This window comes from Kogia breviceps, chromosome 1, assembly GCF_026419965.1.
Source record: "Kogia breviceps isolate mKogBre1 chromosome 1, mKogBre1 haplotype 1, whole genome shotgun sequence".
NCBI lineage: Eukaryota > Metazoa > Chordata > Mammalia > Artiodactyla > Physeteridae > Kogia > Kogia breviceps.
The window spans coordinates 166,226,893-166,247,216 of NC_081310.1; the positions used below are offsets into that span (position 1 = coordinate 166,226,893).

A 20,324-nucleotide genomic window follows, 5' to 3' on the forward strand; every position below is an offset into this window, starting at 1 on the left:
GCTCCGGGCAGAGAGGGGGCTCGGGGGCTGTCTGAGTGGGCTCATGGTCGGGGAGGGCTGCCTCCTCCTGCGGGGTGGATTTGCCCTTGGGAGCCTGGTGAGCAGGGTGGCATGGAGCAGGTTGTAGGTGAGAGGACTTCACATTTGTAGGACTGCTGACTGGCTGGGTCAGCGGGCTCCGTCAGCGCTCTTGGCTCGGGCGGCTTCCGAGGCATGGCAGCCTCCAGAGGGGACTGCTGAGTGGGCCTTCTTTCATTTCAGCAAGTGGTCAGCACGGCACTCACATTATCTGGGGGCGCTAATTTAATTTTAATACTCTCATGAAGGCAGGCATTATCGTTCCCATTTTACAGATTGGGAGGCTCAGGCTTAGTTAAGTGACTTGCTTGAGGTCACACAGGCAGTTGAACTGAGGAGCCAGGATTCAAACCCAGGTCTACCTGAGCACAAAGCCTGTGTTCTCACCACTGTGCCGAACTAGGAGCACCTTTTTGGTCTTGGGCTTTGTGCTGCCAACAGAGATGGTGAGGAAGAAAACAAGCGTACGTCTGCATTTCCCTCAGTGTCGTGTGAAACACACAGATCTTGACAATCTTCGGTAGCAGCACCTGAGGAAGAAAGGGGCGGGGGCATCTCCACCCTTCACCCTGCTACAGTCGCCCTTGGAGTCAGGGCCCTAACACTTGGCTTCCGGCCTCCTCCTGACCCCGACAGTTAGTTCTGCACTGTGATTTCTGTTTGCTCTCCACCTCGTGGCCCAGGAAAATCCTGCCCATATTCCAGGGCACCCCCCCCCCCCGCCTCTGGGGATCTTGCCTGGCCCTCCTACTGTGAGCTCACAGAATACATCCCTGGACCCCAGTTATAGGTAATGATCAGGCCCTACGTACTTGACCTCTCTAAGGGTGGGGCCTGGGCCTCCTTCCCTTCTTTCTTTTTGGAAGTCTGCACGGGAAATGTCAGATTTCCCCTTTTGTTGGGACACAGAGGCCCCACAGACTGCTGGTGTCACAGGCGGGGAGAACAGTCGGAACCTTCCCTGGTGCCCAACTGGGTGGTCCTGCCCTGGCTTCTTACCCTCTCTGCTCAGGGACTGGGTGTCCCAAAGGCTCCAGGTGAGACGGATGGCCCGACAGCAGGTGGGCTCTCTCAGGAGCTTGCTGTCCGGCACAGTTTGGCAAGAGAGCAGGCTGGCAGGTGGCAGGTGGGGCCTGGCCCTGGGGGGCAGTGCTGGCCTGTGGGCTCCCCTGAAGGAGTGGGGTGTCTATCAGAGTCCAGTCAGAGCACATTAGCTCTGTGACACGGATCTCATTAGCGCCCGTGAGAGGTGTCACTGCAGGAGAATCGTCGGTTCAGGGAGATGCTTGTACCAAAAGGAAGAAAGGACAGTGACAGCCTTTTCTCTGCCGCCTCCGCTGCCGCGCTCCCTGGGCTGCCCGCCCTCCTCCTCGTGGGGGGGTGGGGTGCTGGCTAATGAGCTCGTCTGCAGTACAGCTCTGCCTTTCCCTCCTTGAAGTTCCCCGGTCCCTCTGAAGACCTCGGCCCGGGATTAGCACACACCAAACGCCAGCCCCCCTCTTGCCCAGCAGGGAGTTCCTTCTGATCACCTGCTCCTGCTGCCGTGGGTGAGGGAAAGAGGTGGGGTGAAGACAGAGCCACTGGGGGGCACCCTTGGAAGGCTCAAGCCCCTCTGCCTCCCTTGACAGAGTGACCATGCCCACCTCTCTGCAGTGGGCTCTTCCTTCCCAGAATTCCCATCTTCTCCTCCTCTCCCCTCCCCCATGACATCTCCTGCCCAGGCAGCGTCCCCATCCCTGTGGTGAACCCTCCTCCCGAGGGGAGAATGTGGGGACTCTGGCCAAGGGTCCAGCAGGTAGGATGTAGATCCGATCTGATCTTGGGCTTCCTGGCTGAGCTAGGGGGCTTCAGAATCAGCCAGAGCCCAGTCTGGGCTTTGGATGACCTGAGGGTGGTGAAGAGTTGATATGAGGCTTCTGCAGACATGATAGCCCTGTCCCAGAGAGGCAGAGGGGTGCCTCTCCCCCTCCCCCCTGCTTTGGCCATCTTCAGGACTGGGAGGGGAGGAGTCAGCACAGCTGCCTATGAGGAGGCATCAGAGACAGCTGGAGTGTGCTTGTTTCCCCAACACTACCACTCCCCTACACCACCCCCCGCCTCTCCATCCCGTCCAGTTCTTTCTAGTGTGTCCCAGAGAAAATGAGGAGCCAGGGGATGGCCAGCCACAAGGTGGGATAAGTCTCCAGGCATTGACAGGGCCTCCACTGGCCTGCCTGCATTAGTGCTCAGAGCTGCTCACGCCTTCCCCCCTGAGCTGGCACCCTTGGAGTCCAGGGACATCTGAGGAACTGGTCCTTGCCAGATACCAGGCTCTAGTCTTCAGGAGCAACTACAGATGGAAAAATGGATGGACGGATGGATGAGTGTAGTGACAGATAGTTGGAGGAGGTTCTGGTGTATGTCTGTGTGTGTCCTGTGTGTGTGAGATGCACTGGGAAGTACAATCTTTGTTTCCCTACCTTCCTAGCCCCAGGCCTGGCTTGGCCTCGCCTTGTCTCTCTCTGTATCTCCTGTCAAACCATCGCAGACGTAAATGACAAAGAAATCAGAAAGACAGATCAATGCTGGCCAAATTAGCACTTGCAGATAGACTGTGCGGGGATGTCAGCGCCCTGACCCCTGGTGATCTTGCAGCCTCCACTGCTGATATTATGCAAATTGCATCCATCTGGCAGGACCTGCGTGCTGGCTGCTCCTACTCAGAGGAGTAATGGGCTGGGGGTGGGCAGGAGTGTTGGAGCAAGAGTTGGAGTGAGTGTGTGCGTGTGTGTGCATGTGTGAGCATGTGCTTGAGTGTGTGCGAGGGCGTGCGGTGCCCACCAAGCACTGGGCGGTGATGGAGTGATTGACAGGGCAGATAAGGGGCTGCATTGGATTCCTTTGGGCTGGGGGATTAGGAGCAGCCACAGATGGGAGATAACCGGACTTCATTTCAGTTTATTTTCCTCCTTATCCCCTCTCCCCACCTTCACTCCCCGAAAAACACAGTCTCTGTAGTTTGTGTTTTCATCAATATTTGCAAGTCATTACCACTGGTTTAAGGTGAGAGACAATGTCAGGGCCCAGACCAGGGCCAGCCCTTCCCCCAGTCCTGTACAGGTCTGGTACCCTGAGAATTTATACCTAGAGCAGTCCAGTCAGCCTTCACTCCAGTGGTGTTCACAGCATCCCCTCCTTCCAAGCCCACAGCACTCAAGGGACGATCCATACCTCATGGACCAGCCCTACTAACCTACCTTATCTGACCTCAAGCCACCTGACAGTCCTTAAGCTGGGCCCCTGCCCCTCCCACCTGAAACTGCTGTGTGACATTCGTGCCCTCAAGCTTTGGTTCCAGCATTGGTGCTTCTGCCCCTGGTATCAGCTGGGTCCCCTGGGGAGCTGCTCTTTTTTTCTGCAGGGCTCTGGACCCTTCTTCACAGCTCCTTCTGTCCCTGACACTATTGACCCAGCTGGACAAAGCGAGGCCTGTGGCCTGTGGAGAAGGGAATTTGTTTGGTCTGGTCTGAATCCGCCATCCACACCTGTATCCTTCCACAAGATTTGCTGAGTGCCAGATGTAGTACAGAGGACTTTATGTCTGTAATCTCATTGAATTCCCAAACCCTGTGAGATTGGGGCTGTCACCTCTACTGTATATAAGGAAACTGAGGGTCAAGAAGGTTGTCATGCACCCAAGGCAGCAGGGCAAGGAAGCGGGAGAGCTAGAGTTTAAACACACATCTCTGTAGGGTCAGAGCTCTTAACCACCAAGCTCTCCTGCCTCACTGCCATGCTACCAGCCGCAGACACTCACACATCGCCAAGCCTGGATCTGTTTAAGGGAACCACCCTTGCACAGTAGGCAGACAAGTTCCTTCAGCTCCTAGCCTCTGAACACAGACCCTGACCCAGACCAGACCCCCTGCCGGGCTGAAACAGCTGAACCAGCCCAAAGGGGACAGGATTCAAATGCATCTTGCCCTCAGGAGCTGTGTGTCTGAGACAGTTGGGCTGTAGCGAGAAGGACACACAGAGGACAGAATGCACCCAGCGGCTGAGCCAGCCCAGGGATATGTCACAGCACGTGGCATCCGGGACCCTGCAGCTCAGGGAGAGGTGCTGAGCCGCTCAGGCCAGCCAGCTGTGGCTGAGGGAATAGCTGTCCCAGGAGCCCCGCCAAAACTGGGTCCCTGCTGTACACTCCCACCAGTCAGGGTTGGGAGCTGGGAGTGCTGGGGACATGTCCGGGGACATGTGTGCAAGGGGAGCTTGTCCTAATGAGGAGAACATGGCTGCTAGTTAGGCGAGGGGCGGGCGGGGAGCCGCAGAGCTGATTGAAGGCAGGGGCAGGGGTCAGACAATTAGGCCCAGATCCGGCCGTTTGATGTGAGTTCTGAGGCCTCAAAGCCTCCCTTCAGCCCGCTCCCTCCACTCCCTCCTCTCCCTCCTCTTTCCTTTCTTCTTCTGCCCAAAGGCAGGAGGGATGGAAACGCTTACTCTCACTGTTACTATTATTAAACTCTGCAGCAGGCCAGCCAGACCCCAGGACTCCTGCCCACAGGGGGCACCCCAGGCCCCCAGGAGGCTCTTTGGGCCCCAGGGGGGCATCTGGCCAGAAGCCAAGGCCAGCCCGAGGACAGGGAAGAGATGAGCCCTAGGGCAGGGCAACCCTGCTTGCCTCTCTTGCTTCTGAGGGAGTGAATAAGGTTGCCCAGTGGGGATTTGGTCCTGGAGCTGCCGGGGCCACATCCCAGGCCCGCTTAGACCATCACCTCCTGCAGCTGCCTGCTTCTTTCCTATTCTGCCCTGGGGGTTTGGGGGCTAGGGCATGGATCATTCACGCTCATACCCCATCACACAAATCTTTGTCTGCAGCAGTCACAGCAAAACCTTGCCCCACAAGATAAAGATACATAGAGCCACATGGCTCCACAGTGCTGTCACAGTCATACACCAGAGCAGGTCCCCACCCCCCATATGAGGGCCACACGTACCATCACAGGGTCCTTACACCCACAGGGTCTCGCACAAAAGCCCTGACTGTCTCTGGTGGCAGGGCTCTGGGAGCTAAGCCCCTCCCCTGGGGTAGCTGGGCAGCCCAACCTGGTGTCTAGGGTGGGTGGGTACCCTTCCAGTCCCCCATCCTAGGTAATAAGCCTTGAGAGCTGGTACTGACCAGAGAGTGGGAGGAAGCCAGATTGGGGCGGGGGGTGGGGGCGGGTGGCAGTGGGTAGAGGGAGGGTGGGAGCAGAGATAAATGTTAGCTCATTTCTTCCGTAATTAGTTACTCCCTCATCCCCGCGTTGTAATTGTGAACAAGCTGTAATGTTTAATTAGTCTGTAAATGAAACCCCAATTTCATAATGGCCTGGCTGACAGGGCTAAGTGAGCAGGGGGGCGGCAGAGGGGAGGTAATCGGGAGGGCCTGCGGGGGTTGGGGGGTGGGCAGCAGGCTCATGGGCTCACCTCCTCTCCTCTTCAGCCCCAGCCTGGCTTCTGTCAGGGGAGGCTCTGTGGCTGATCCAGTCCTTGCCCTCCTGCCTTTAACATCCTCTCCATTGGCCCTTCTTACCAGAGAAAGGAGAGGAAAGGGAAGGGCCCTGGCATCCTCCTTCCTCCCTCCCTCCCCTTCAGTTCTCTGGTTGGGATACCACAGTCACAGCCCAAACTAGATGCTTTTGGTTGGAGAAGCTGACTCGGGGGGGCCGAGGCCCTGTGACCCCAGCAAGGATGATCCTTCCTCCCTAGGTCCAACCTTCCCCCTCCCAAAGTCATCCTACTAAGAGACCCTTGCTTGCTTGCCCCTGGACTTCAGGATCTGGCCCTACACCTCAAGGAGCCAGTGATTGGCATAGGACTGGCTCCTCCCTCTGGAGTCCGACTGCTAAATGTAATCAGCATCCGCGCTAGGCCAGCAACCCAGGCCAGACGTTACTCTCGGTAGGTATCTCCGCAGATTGCGATGAACCGGAGCTGCCGCAGGGGGGAGCCCCCGGCCCCATCGCGGCCTCATCGGCCTCTGCCTGTCTCCGCCACAGCATCCTCACCGTCTGCACGCGCCCCCGCCCCGCCTGCTGCAGCCATAAATCTCAATTTACGAGGGCGGCCCTGGTGGGGGAGGGAGGCAGCGCCGCTAATGACGGCTCCTCAGCCGGATTTTTCATGTTGCACAGTCATAAATTTTTAAGAACAGCATGGGCAGCACGTTAGCGAGTTACCGAGGCTGCCTCCACGCTGGCTGCCTAGCTCCAAGAGAACAGAGACCCGGTAGGGCAGAGGAGGCATTTGGGGCAGGGGTGGGGCCCGGCAGTCAGGCTAGCCTGAGGGCAGGGGTAAGGCTGGGCCGAGCAGGCAGGCTAGCCTGAGCCTTCTCACAGGGTGGGGCAGTGCTGCCAGAGCAGCCCGGAGCCAAGGACAGGCGCATGGGCGGGATCAGGCGTGTGGGCACACAGACCATGGCGTTGGGAAGCGCTGACGGATGCCTCTGCTCCAGGACTTGACACCATGATGGACGGAGACCCTGGAGACACATGGATTTTCAAAGTGGCCACTTTGAATAGAATTACACACCCATGATCATGTGCACAATGAGGTCTCTGCCCTGTCAGAGCTACACTTGGTTCATAAACAAGGTGCCTTTTAGGATTGTCCTCAAGAACTAGGGTTCCTGGAGTCACGAAGGGAGATCCCTGGGGAAGTGTCCCCACAGCGTGGTTAGATCTATGGATATGCGGGAGCCTGGAGCCAGGCTGACCTCATCCTGGTTATGGCCCATCACTTCAGGTTGTGTGGTCCTGGGTAAGTCATTCGCCGTCCAGGACCTCTGTTTCTTCCTCTTTAAAATGGGGCTGATGATGGCTCCTACCTCTCAGGCTTACTGTGAAAGTACTGTAACACCCTGCGTACAGGTTAGCTCGTTCTGTCTATTTAGACCTCTGGGGAAGGATCTCCCCAGAGAGAGATTCCCTCTTGTGTGGTCATTCACTCAGCAGGTGTTTGCTGGCGTCTTGTGGGTGCCCCGTCCAGTGCTGGGTTTTCAGAGGTGAGGCAGGTTCCTTCCTGGGAGGTGATGTGAGCATTGTGGCTGAGGCCGGTCAGTGTCCCCAGCCCTGGCCTGCCACGGGCACACCTAAGCCTCAGGGTGCTAAGGCCCACACTGGCCCCCTCAGAAGCCTCCAGGCCAGATGCTTGCCTGAGTTTCCTGATCTGTGCAGTTGAAGGATCATAATCTTGACCGCCTCTCCGGTGTCGCAGGCGCAAGGTCAGGAAATCAGATGTTGCTCAAGTCGGCAGAGGTGGTGTGAGTGTGTGCATGTGTCCCGGTGTTCAGGAGGACTCTGTGCTAATCCGCCGGGACAGATGCTGGTCATTCAGGGAGAAGAGTGCTCCTTTCTCAAGCCTCTCTCCTCGTGCCCCGTGTGCGGCAGCACAATGCCCTCCCTCATTTTCTGGAACCTGCCATGCCTTCGCTCACCTCAGGGCCTTCCCACGTGGCTTTATTTTCCTTGGGAGCCCCCATTCCCACCCTTGGCCTAATCAAGTCCCGCTCCTCCTGTGGAGCCCAGCTCAGTTTGCTTTTCAAGGAAGCTTTCCTGACTCGTAGCCTTGGTCAGCGCTCCTCCTCCGTGCACTCCCCCTTTGGAGCAGCCTTTCACAGTCCTCATTAAGAAGTTGTTTAGTGCCTCTCCCCCCCCCCACTAGATTGTAAGTTCCCTGAGGGCAGGAATTTATGTCTGTTTTGTTCAGCTTGTATCCCCAAAGCATAACATAGTGTCTGACTTTTGTGGGTAGTGAGTAAAATGTGTTGTTTTGAATTGAGTTAAATTGAGCTGAGATGGCCCGGTCCACCCCTGGGTGCCAGGGCAGGGGGAGGGGGCTAGGGAAGTGCCTGGAGCTGAGGTGGTTCCCATTAGTCCTCATGATTAATTCACAGCCACACTGTGATGGAGTGGGCTTGTCCCCAGTCAGCGCCTCCGCTGGGGCCCACCTGTTAGCGACAAACAAACAAAGGGGATAAATAATGCATTGGGAGCTGAGCCAGGCAAGGCAGCAGTATTGAAATTAATAGGGATTAGCTGAGCAGCTTGAGGATGAAATATTTACCAGGTGGGACTGGGCTTAGGGAGGGCAGCCCCACTCCCAGAGTCCCCAGGCATCGCCAGGCCCTTCTCCAGGGCATCACTGGCGGGGAGTACGGAGCCCCAGCACCACAACTTCCGCCCCCAGATGTCTTGGTTCAGGACAGGCTGGCCAGGTCACTTGAGAGCTCAGGTCCCAGCCAGTCTCCTGGCACAGCAGCTCCGGAGGAAATGAAGGTACTAGGAAGGAGTGGAAGTGGGGAAGGGGCTGAAGCCACTGGCACGTTGGAATCTGTGGAAGGACCGTGACTGATTTGCAGGGCCTGGGCCTGTCTGGGCTTCAGGTGGCAGATGTCAGGGCTGGAGTAGGCTCACCTGTGATCTTGTCCCTCCACCCTTCCCTCTTTCTTTTCCTCCAGTGCGTCCTTCCCTACCCTTAATACATATTTACTGAGGGCCTCTGTTGAGGTAACCTTAGTGCCCCCAAAGGGTTTGTGGTCCAGCAGGGAGTGACAGAGGCAGTCACATGGAGGAACATGGGTGCTGTGGGAACACACAGAAGGGGTTCCTAACGCCTACATGGGGGTGCAGTTAAGGCACCTCAGGAAGCCACAGCAAGCCTCCATCCCTCAGGATAGACGAGGGGGCACTCCAGCTGAGAAGTGGAGGAGGAGCTTCCCAGGCAGAAGGAAGAGCACGTGAAAAAACACATGAGGGAGAAGAGCCAGAACTCTGCGGTCCAACAGGAGAGTGGGAAAGATGAGGCCCTAGGGGGACACCTGGGCAGATCCCCAGAACTTAGTGTAGAAGTTTGGATGCTATCCTGAGAGCAATGAGGCACCGTTGGAAGTGGTGGTGATGGTTGTCGTTCTAATTATTAACTCTTAAACTTTTTACTTGGAACTCATTTTACATTTGCAGAAGCCTTTCTTACCCATCTTTCCCTAGTGTTAACATCTTACCCAGTCACAGTACAACTATCAGCACCAGGCCATTAACATTGGTATCACTTTCCTGTTAACTAAACGAAAGGCCTTACTTCAGTTTCACCAGCATTTCTACTGGATGTCCTTTTTCAGTTCCAGGGTCATTGAAGGGGTTTAAGACAGGCAGTGAAATGACCAGATTTGTGGCTTAGAAGGACACTATAGAGGAGATTGGCAGGGGCACTAATGTCACCTGGTTGAGGTGAGGGAGGGTGGTGCCCTGGACCAGGATGGTGGTAGTAGGAATACAGGTTTAGAAACTATGGGAAAATATATGGTAAATAAAGCTTAGGGGTGGGTAAGTTTGCCCAGGGAGAGTGCAGAGAGTAAAAAGGGAAGAAGGCCAGCGACCACTGTGAGCAACACCCACCTCTTAGGGGTGGTCAGGAGAAAAGGCAGGCGCGGACAGGGGAGCTGGAGGAGGGTAGTGGAGAAAAGGTGTTGTCACTGAAACCGAGGGAAGAGTTTCAAGGCATGAGTCAGTCCACTGGGCTGATGTAAACCTGAAAAGCTTCCATTGGATTTCAGCCCCATGAGGCCGTAGGAACTGTTAGAGGAAGCAGTTTGGTAAGGCGCTGCTGGGGGAAATCAGATCGCAGGGTGGGAAAGGAGGAAATGAGACCTTCGGCTACGAAAGGGAGGAAAGATTGGGTCTTAGCCACATGGGAAAAGGGAAAAGGAATTAAAGGGAGCTTGTTTTTAAAGATGGGAGAGATTTAATATATTTACATGTTTACATGAGGGAACCAGTGCAGAAGAAGCAACTGAAGCTATATCAGAGAGGAAGGGGGTTACTCACAAAGTAGGACCCCTGAGAAGGCATTCGGGTTAGACTCCAGAAACCAGGTGGGGTCGGGGGATGGGCTTCAGATGTGACATCAGGACAGTTCCTCTTCTCAGGATGAAAGGTGAGGACTGGCACAGGTGCAGGGGTGTGGCTTCTGTGTTTCCTGTGAAGTAGGAGATGAGGTTGTGTGGGTAAGAGGGTCAGGGCGATGTTGGGGGTAGGGAGTTTGAGAGTTTGGGAAAGTAGAGAAAGTTGGAAATTGAACTAGCGAGAAAGGGGGAGAGAGCATGCGCACTGATCAGGCAATAGGAAATGGGGCGGTTTTATACACCCAGCTGAGATTGATGACTATGATTTTATGAGTTGCGTGAATCTGTAAGGTTTCAGTTTTCTCTAGTCACACTCAGCCCAGATGTAAGCATAGAGAAGGCAGTGTTTGGGTTTTTCCAGGCAAGGGTGGTGGGAGAAAAGGGGAGCAAGAGAGTTGAGACGATTGGCAAGAAAGGACTAAGATGATGGACCATGGAATCCAAGCTCCAAAGCGAGGTGTATCAGTTATGTTGCTAGGACAGAAACTGCTTGGTATGTACCCAATAGCCATTGACCTTCTTCCTCACTAAATAGAGCCCCTGGATAATTAGGGGCAGCAGGGTGTAACCCAGTTAAAAGACTACTTATTTTTTTTTTAGTTTCTCATACAGCTGGATATGGTTATGTCTCTGAGTTCTGGCTAGTGAGATAAAAGGAAAAGTGTGTGGGTCCTCCAGGGACAATACTGAAAGGGAAATGACTTAGCTGGAAAGTACATTATTCTTGCTTTTTCCTTCTTCCTCTTTCCTAAAATGTGGACGTGATGATTGGAGCTTCAGCAGCCATTTTGGAACATAAGATAATCTGGAAATTGGAAACGACATGCTAAGAAGGGCAGGGGAGAAAGAAGCCTTGAGTCTCATGATTTTGTGTTGCCGTCGGACTTTGAAAAAGTCAACTTAAATTGCAAGTCAGAGACATAAAAATCCTTTCTTTGTAAAGTTGTATTTTCTTCCCTCTGTTTTCACCTGGGTTCCCACCTAAACATGACTCTTTTAGCCTTTATGGTAACATGGCCTGTGTCCTGAGATACAGCAGGAGACAGTTTGAGCAAATGTTTTTTGTTTGTTTGTTTGTTTGTTTTATAAATTTATTTATTTTTGGCTGCGTTGGGTCCTTGTTGCTGCGTGCGGGCTTTCTCTAGTTGCGGCGAGCGGGGGCTACTCTTCGTTGCGGTGCACAGGCTTCTCATTGTGCTGGCTTCTCTTGTTGCGGAGCATGGGCTCTAGGCACGCAGGCTTCAGTAGTTGTGGCATGCGGGCTCAGTAGTTGTGGAGCATGGGCTTAGTTGCTCTGCGGCATGTGGGATCTTCCCGGACCAGGGCTCGAACCCATGTCCCCTGAATTGGCAGGCGGATTCTTAACCACTGCGCCACCAGGGAAGCCCTGAGCAAATGTTTTAAGAGAGCGTAACAAGGGTTACCAGCTTCCTAGCCTGAAATGGTGTCCTCGTTGCCCTTTGCCTCCCTTCCTTTGTTTTGTCATTCTCTTTCCTGCCTTTACATTCTGTGTGTTAGAAAGCTTTTGGCTACAAGAAAAAGAAAACCCAATTTAAATCTTAAATAATAAGAGGGTTTATTCCCTCACAAAAGGTAAGGTGATCCTAGAGTTGGTTAATTCAGCATCTCAGCAATGTCATCAAGGACCCAGATTTTCTTTCCATTGTTCTGTTCTTTTATCTTCAGCATGTTCTTCACAGGCTAACTCCCCTCAAGGTTGGAATATGGCTTCTGCAGTCCCAGACATTATGTGCAGACATGAAAACATCCAGCAGAATATACAGGACTATTTTCCCCTCATGGTTCTCTTCGTAAGAGTGAAGAAATTTTCCTTGAAGGTCTTTCAGCAAACTTACCGTCATATCCCAGTAGCCAGGACACTTGGCCACTCCTAAACCCATGGCTGGCAAGGGGGTAGGATCCCCACAAATGCCTCAGACCACGGAGGTTTCCCTTGGTCAGGGAGGGAGGAGCGGGCTCTGCCAGCTTCGCAGAAGGAGAGTGGCTGTTGGGTGAGCAGTCAAAAGTGGACGGGGAAAAAGGTGAACACAGGAGGGTATCTGGAGATATTAGGGATATAAGTGGTTTCGAGGTTCCAGTGAGATGAAAGAAAAAGCATATTATCGTCAGTAACTGGGAATATTTGAATTTAACATTTCAAAGGGAGCACAGTGGAGGATGTTAACAAGGTGGAGGGTGTGACTGTGGAAATGGGTGAAAATAAGATATAATGGAGATGGTTGTTAGTGCTGAGGTCAAAGAACAAGAGGCTGGTGGCAAGTTTCTCAAAGGGCAGGGTGTAGAGGCTGTGACAGGCAGGGCTCTCAGGAAGGAGGTGGCCGTGGTCTGGATTGATAGCACATGCTCACAGGAAAGGCCTCAGATATGCTGCTGGCACATGGGTCTGGGGCCAGGTCACAGGTGCCTGGGGCATACACACAAGTAGCCTAACCTCTCCCTATCCCTGTGTCTCCATTTTGGAAAGAATCCGCCATGATTGGTCAGGCCACTCTGGAAGGGTGTGAAGCCCTGTCACCTTCCTGTTGGAGCCACTCAAGGACCCCCAGAAGACAGTCCCACAGGAGACCCCTAGGGACCGGGTCAGATGGGAGCTCGGTTGGGGCAGAAGTGGCTGCCAAGTACGGCAGAGGTGCTCAGCTGTTCTCAGTGGCCACCTCTTCCCCTGTCCCCTCCCAGGCCACGTCCCCTTCACTTTGCCTTAGGTTATCAGGCACTTTTATCTGTGGCATCCAGAGCCAAGAGGAGGGCGAGGCTTCTTGGCCCCCTCTACCTGGACGGGGCCTTGGCTGGGGATGAGTGAGGGGAGGCGGGCACCCGTTGTAATGGCCAGAGCAGCCGCCCTGTTACTGTGGCGTATTTCACTTTTAATTCTGACATATAATGTAATGATCTTTTTTAAGGCCCGATGATATTATCTGCCTGACTAGATTATTGAGTCTTCATCATCTCCAGATAAATTTATGGCCAGGACGAGGCTCAGGATTTATCATCAGTCAATAGAGCTCGATACTCTAACAAGGCGTGTAATAAGATATACATATTTAATGATCCAAGGGGAGGAGCGCTAATGGGAACCCAGAGTGAGTGGTCCAGGGGCCGGGGCTCTGCCCTAGGGCTGCCATAGCTGGAGGGGCGTGGATGTGGTCTTTGCCCCGTGGTCCCCAACTCTAGTCGTTCTCAGGACTGCCTCGGTCTCCTCCTTGTCAAGACCCCGAGGGAGAGGCACTAGGGACAGTGTCAGAGCTGGGGCCCAGAGGGCATACACGCGCCCCACTGGGAACTCCTCTCCCTGCGTCCGGGCCTTGGAGGGGTTGGGGTGTCCTTAGACCTGTACGTCCAGGCCCCTGAGCATGAGGGTGGGCCCACAAAGGGGGGGAGTGCCGGGGCTATGTGCCCAGCCCGCGCTGATGGTGACGGATGGTTTTTCATTACAGCCTCTCAGGTCCTGCCCGCGCCCTGTGTGGAAATTCTATTTATTCCCTAATTTGTAAAAATTCCCTCTTTATCTGATCCCAATCAGGGCGGGGTAATTGGCTCTCTGGGGCAGCGGCTGGGGTCCTTGATGAAGAGCTATGTGGATGTACCCAGCCCGGCCCCCACCCAGCCCGCCACCAGGGCCCACAATTAATAATGATTTGCAAATGGCAGACAAGCAATAACACAGAAAGATGTGGCATCCGTGCTGCCTCTTCATTTCCTCCCCTCGCAGATATAAATGGCCACAGAACAAAAACCCAGCACTATAAATTCTGGAATTAGTTATTCACCGGGATAAATGGGGCCTGGAGCCACCAGCCCCTCTCTCGCCACCCTTCTTGCCTACTTTCCCCAGTCCGAGTCTGTCCCCAGGTGTGTTCCTGAGCCTGGCCCCTGGTTCCTCTGCGTCTCTGGCTCCCAGCTCAGTTCCCCAGCTTCCTCTTAGACCCTTCTCCACCACTCTAGCTGCCCCTTCCTGTGTGGCCCAGAATTGGGAGTGGACACTCAGGTCTGTAGCTTCCTCAGCTTCCGCCTCTTCTCATTGACCTCTCTGGCTGCCCAGTCTGGCTTCTGTCCCCACTCTGCACTGGGGTTTAAATGAAGTTGATATGTCCTGCCAGGTCTGGGAGTCTGGACCTGGGTTAGTCTTGGGCGTCTTCTTTGGCATTTGGGACCTGTCCAGTCATTTGCCTGGCCAGGTTTGAGTTGGGCTCCTGGTGGCCAGATGTCCTGTAAGTGATGCTGTGCTTACTGGTCAGGCTGTTGTGGGCTGTTGGCACAGGCGTTTCTGGGCACTGTGCCCTCTCGGCCAGGCGCATCCTCTCCCCGCCCCCCAAGTGGCTGTGAGCTGGCGGGTAATGGGCGTGTAATGGCCTCATTTCCATGCCCGGCCTCCAGAAGCGGCGGTAAGTGTTTGATTGCCTTAATTTCCAAACACATCATTATCCCAGCTTTACCAGCGCTTAATAAACACTTTATGAGGATTTTTTAAAAAACATCTTCGGTCCGCATACTTCTCCGAAGTGATAAACTCTAATTAAGTCTAATATTTAAAAATATGGTAATGGTGAGTTGTTTGAATAAGTGGACTGCATTTCTGTAATTTCATTATTACGTAAAACACGCTAATTATTTGGAGCGCGCTTATTACGGAGAGAGAAATCGCCTGCTAATCAAGATGAAATTGCCTTTTCCCCTTATTGTGGAACCACCGTCATCCTTCACCATCAGCCCTGTGGCACCTCCAGGCACCTCGGTGGGGTGGAGGGGGGATGCGGGAAGGGGCTGGAAGAAGGGGTCACTTTGGAGTTGAGGCTATAACGGCCCGTCTGGGGGGAAGGGGAGGGAACCGTGGCAGTCGCGTCAGTGGGGAGAAGGGAATCTATGTCTGGAGGGTGTGTCGGGTGGGCCAAGGTCACCCTGTCTGGGGGCCCAGGGGACTCTGTGGGCTACATCTGGGACAAGGAACAGGGGTTGGGGGATATCAGGGTATTTCTGTTGGAATAACAATATTATTATTGGATATAATTGGAGTAATGACACCAATACTACTAATAATAACTAACCCACCCACTGTTTTAAGCACTTCACAAATAAAAACTCATTTCATCTTTTTAACAACCCTTTGAGGCAAGCAGTTGCTATAATTATCATTATCATTCCCATTTTAGAGAAGAAGAATCCAAAAACAGAGGTTAAATATAGTACGGTAATTTGCTCAAGTTCACACAGTTACTAAGTGATGGAGGTTGGATTCGAACCCAGAATCTAAGGATATACAGGGGCCCTCTGCTGGTTTAGTCCTAAATTCCCTGCCTTGGCTTCCTTTCTTCTGAGTTCCTATTTGCTGTTGTGCCCTGAATTGCACCCAGCCATGGCTTGAGATGCTGGCCCCCAGCAACGAGTTGCCGATTTAGCAATAAAAATATAGGAACATCAGTTAAATTAGAATTTAAACAGATAAACAGCAGATAATTTTTTTAGTATAAGTGTGTCCCGTGTGGGGCTGGGAGCGTATTTGATCTGGCAGTCCCACTGGCACTTTGTGCTCAGGCACGCTGCTGCCAAGGTGTCCTAACAGACAGACAGAAAGAGGTGGAAACAAGATGAGGACCCATCTTTGCTCCGTGGCCTCCGGCCCCGTTCCTCACCAGCACTGGAGATCACTCATAAGGTGTGTTGCCAGGCTGAGCTTTTTAGGCAGGAGGCCTCAGGTTGTATCTAAGTCTTCCTTTAGGGCACACTGCCTCACAGCCCTGTAAGGTCAGCAGTTTGTCACCCTGCTGCTCCAGGTGTCCTCTCAATCTGGTTTGCCTCTTTGATCATTTCACGTTCATTCTCTTTCCTGGCTCCGACAGATCCATGTGTGGGGATGGTATATAAGATAGAGGCATCGTTTCAAAAGCATGGGGCAGGTGTGGACAGTTTGATCAATGGTGACAGGACAACTGACTATCCACTAGGGGAAAAATAAAGTTAGATCTTCTACTTCTCACCACATACAAAAGTCAATTCCAGACAGATTAAAAAATTAAATACAAAAAGTATTCAGAGAAAATACATGATAGTTTTCTAATAACACTGGGATAGAGAAGGCCTGTTGAAGCAAGATATAAAGCCCAGAAGCCATAAAAGAAATGCCTGATAAGTTTAGCTGTCTCATAGAAATCTCAAGACTTAATACATCCGAAGGTACATTCATCACGCCCCAAACCTGCACCTTCTCTGGTTTGCCTCATCTCGGTGAGTGGCACTCAGATCCTAGACGCATCCCTCCTCCAGCCCCCCCAGTCCCCTCATTAAGTCTTGCTCATTCTATTTCCTAAAAATCTCTTGCCTCCATTTGCTTCTCCACATCACCAGTATCTCTCCACCTCCATTTCCACTGCCACTGGCCTAGTGCTGGGCTACCATTTCTGGCCTGGACCAGAAATACATAGTAGAGTCTGCTAGTTGCTGTCTCTGCCTTCCGCGTTAACACCTCTAATCCTTTAAAGATAATTCTGAAACACAAATTGGGTCCTGTCATGCTCCTCCTCAGACATGTGAGTCTCCTCATCATTCCCAGAACAGTGAAATTATAAGCTCCTTAGTCTGGCATTCGGGGCTCTGCAGGGTTTCTTCTAGACGGCCACTGCTGACCTCACCGCCTTCATCTCGCCGCTCCCCCTGCCTCTTATTCTTCATTATGCCCCACCTGCTCAACTTAAATTTGTGGGGGACACTCCACATGTCCCCTCCAGAAATGTGCCTGTGCTGTTCCGTATGATGAGAACACCTCCCCACCTCAACCCCGACTTGCTGGCCGGCCCTCTCTGCATGTTTAACTTCGTCTTCCCAGGAACCCTTTCCTGATCCTTGGACTGAACAAAGTGCCCTTTTTTGTGCCGCCTCCTCTCATAGCACTGTTCACACTGCACCACTTACAGATGCAGTCTCTGAGCTCCTCGAGGGCAGGGAGCTGCAGAGTCTGCAGCCCTGTGGCCCAGCATGGCCCTGTGCAGCCGGCACACAGAAGGTGTCAGTGTGTATTTGCTGAATGAATGACTGCATGAATAGATGGCCTTCCAAGAGCTTCCTTGGGTCCCTTCCCTCCTGAGGGTGGCCCTGGCCCAGTCTCTGCATCCTGTCCTCTACCGTTCAATTCCCAGACAAGTGCAGCCAACTGGAGCGTGTCAGCCTCAGGTGGTTGCCCTGTGTGTGTTCTCACCGGCTGTCCTAAGCGATCTGAGCCACGCTTCCACTAGCAGCTATTTCGCCAAGCAGATATTTGACTACCCTTGGAGCCAGCCAGCGAGCTCATCCTTTGTTAGGTGCTGGCCCCACTCACCTCTCTGAGGGGTTTATGCAGCCAACCCCCCCCCCTCCATTACAGCCTTGACAATATAAAGACATTAAGAATTAATTCCAACATTAAAAATATTAATGCCCCCCAAAAGAAGAGGGCAATCTTGTCACAAGTGGATGTTCCTGCAGGAAGATAAAAACAGGTTAATCTAGAAATTGGAGGTGAGGAAGACCTACTCTTGGAGGCCTCCATTGTGGGCACAAGGCTCCCTGCCCCCGACCCCAGAACAGCCTCAGGCTGGCCTCAGTAGCTCAATGACGTGCCACAAGGTGGGGCTGCTGACCCAGGTGGCCCCAGAGCTTCGAGCAGAGGACTTTCTGGGAGGCTCACCCGGTGCACTCTCTGAACTTATGGTCTGTTAAAAGCCCAGATTTGTCTCTGGGCTTGTCAGTGGGTTGCACTGATTCTTAGGTCGGCTTTCAGGGCTGTCTTCCCCAGTCTGGGTCTCTCTTCATTGTGGTGGACCAGTTGCAACAAGTTAAGACTCCAGAATCCCCAGTGGACAGGGTCAGCAGTCAGAGTTTGTGGCACGAGTGACAAGTGGTTTCACCAAGTGTTCTGGCCCCTGTGTCATCTGTGCCACAGATTGTACAGTATTATACCTTCTCACCATTGGGTCATCCAGAAAACTAGCATCCTTGCCTTCCCTTCAAGAAGAGAGGAGGTATTCCAAACACAGCATGTGCAGACATGTGGGTGTATCACCCGTTCAGTCCTCCCAGTAACACTGAGGTAGTATCTGTTGTCACCCCTAGCGAACCTGAAGTTTGGAGAAACTCGGCACTTGCCGCAGGGCACACAGCCAGTGGGCGAAGTTAAGACTACAAACAGGTCTGACTCCAAAACCCACTTTGTCATTTTCAGAAAACATAAATGGTTCCTTGAGGTTGTAATCCTGGCGTTGGGGGTAGAGAGTGACAGGGGTGAGACCAGAGATAGCAGGTATCTGTTTTTGCAGGGCCTTTAACTTGAAGTCATAATAAGGAGTGTGTAGACGTGAAAGTGAGGGCAGGGGAGCCACTGAAGGGATTTAAAGAGAAAAGAACGTGATCAGATTTGTGTGAGAAAGATCACTTTGGCTGTAAGAGAATGGATTAAAGGGGAAAGAAAGAGGACCAGCTGCTGTTGTAAGAGCAGGAGATGATGGGGTCTGGACTGGGAAGTGGTGCCAGAATGAAGGGAAGTAGATGATGAGACAGAGAAGATAAAGCCTGCAGTTCACGCTTGATTGGATTTGGGGGGAAGGCAGGATGTCAAGCTTGAATCAGGTTTCTTCTGGGACGTTTGGGAGTGCCATTCACTGGGATGGAGAAGACAGGGGAGAGGAGGAGCTTGGGGGAAAAAGTTAGTTCACTGCTGGACATTTTGAGTTTGTATAGATATCTAGGAAGAGATGTTCCAGAGGCGTTTGGATCTGTGGTCTGGAGCTCAGGAGAGAGGCCCAGACTGGAGATAGCAATTTTCAGAAGCTCAGGATGTGGATGAAGCCATCTGGTGTGTAGAATGGGGGAGAGGTCAGGGGCGAGACTGGGGCACATGGACCTTTGCCCAGCTCCAGACGAGGCACAGGTGGGAAGTCAGTGCTCCCCCACTGGATGGCTGGTGGCCTGGGGGAGGAGCTGGGCACATTCACTTGGGCCAGAGGAGGTAGATTGAGCAATTTGTCCAGCAATGAGGGAGGAGCCAGATGAAGTCAATAGAAAACTAATTTTCTTTTCTGCTGGAAGAAATGAGGTGTGTGGCCGCTGGGTAATTGCAGATAACGAGGGGGCTTATTCTTAATATGCACAGCGGCCACGGTCCCCAGAGTGCCGGAGACAGCAGCAAGGATCGGAGGGGCCCTGACAAGGCCAGATTTATTTGGGAAGAAAATCACCTATCGTAGTAGCCCTTTCAGTGGTGCCGTGACAGCCCCTGGACTCTGTCATAAGCCCTCCCCACTCCTGGGGCCTGCCCCTCCTGCACAGCCATTCCTGCCCCATTCCCCTTCCTGTCGACTGCCTAGCTCCTCCCGTCACAGCCCCCTCCCTCCACCCTCTACCCCCACAGCACAGGCGTGCACACTAAGGGAGACAAATGACGGGGCCTCAGCTGAGCGGGGCGCGTGTCCGGCCCATAAACCATGGGGATGGGTCACGTCTGGAGTTGCCATGGCCGCCACTACCCACCCATCTGTCTTCTCACTGTTCCGCCTCAGACCAGCCTTCATGGCTTCCCGAGCGCCTAGAGGAACAAGGTGTCCCTGTGCCTGGGTCCTGGGTCACCTGTCCGTGCCCACATCCACCATAGCTACATTCATATTGAGCTCTGAGAGACAGGACCCCGTGTGACTTGTCTGGCCTTACCCAGAGAGCTCGTCTGCCGTGCGCCGGGTCTGCAGAGCTGGTGTCTGGCTGATGATACAGGGCCCGGCCTGACCAGACTCCTCCCACTCTCACAGTCTTTTTCTAGCTCTGGTGGGTCCCCATTCCTGGTCTAAGATCCTGGCGAGGGCAGGCTGGGAGCTCAGTGCAAGGGGTTGGTCCTTGACAGACGCAGGGGCCTCCTGACCCCACCTTGACCTTACCACCCCCACACCTGATTATGACATCGACGTACGATACTTCTGCCACCATGGCATCGACCCCACGAGGGCGGTGGCAGCTGAGGTCCTGGTTATGGCACAGGAGCAGAGCACCTATGGGAGGTGGGAGGAGGATGGAAGAAGAGGCAGGTGAGGGGGTCGGGGCCCATGACCATGATACTGAGGCTCCAGGAGTACCTGTTCCTGTGGCCACCGGGGTCTAGGACAGTTTTCACCATGGAGTTTCTTACGGCAGTCAACACGGAGGAAACTGCTGTGACAGGATCTGGCAGGCGCAGACATCTTTAATCTGAGATATGGCCAGAGACAGGGCTGAAGGCTGCCGGGGTGGGAGAGGCAGGGCTTGGGCTGAGCTACACAGGGGTGTCTGGTAGAAGGCTGCTGGCCAGGGTGTT

The 20,324-nt window shown here is 53.5% G+C and overlaps 1 protein-coding gene across 7 annotated transcripts in view; it reads left to right on the forward strand.

Annotated features, from left to right (window-relative positions):
- The window catches only part of ERI3 (ERI1 exoribonuclease family member 3), a 129,482-nt gene that overhangs the window by 107,982 nt on the left and 1,176 nt on the right, over positions 1–20,324 (forward strand). The gene's annotated exons all lie outside the window — the stretch shown is intronic.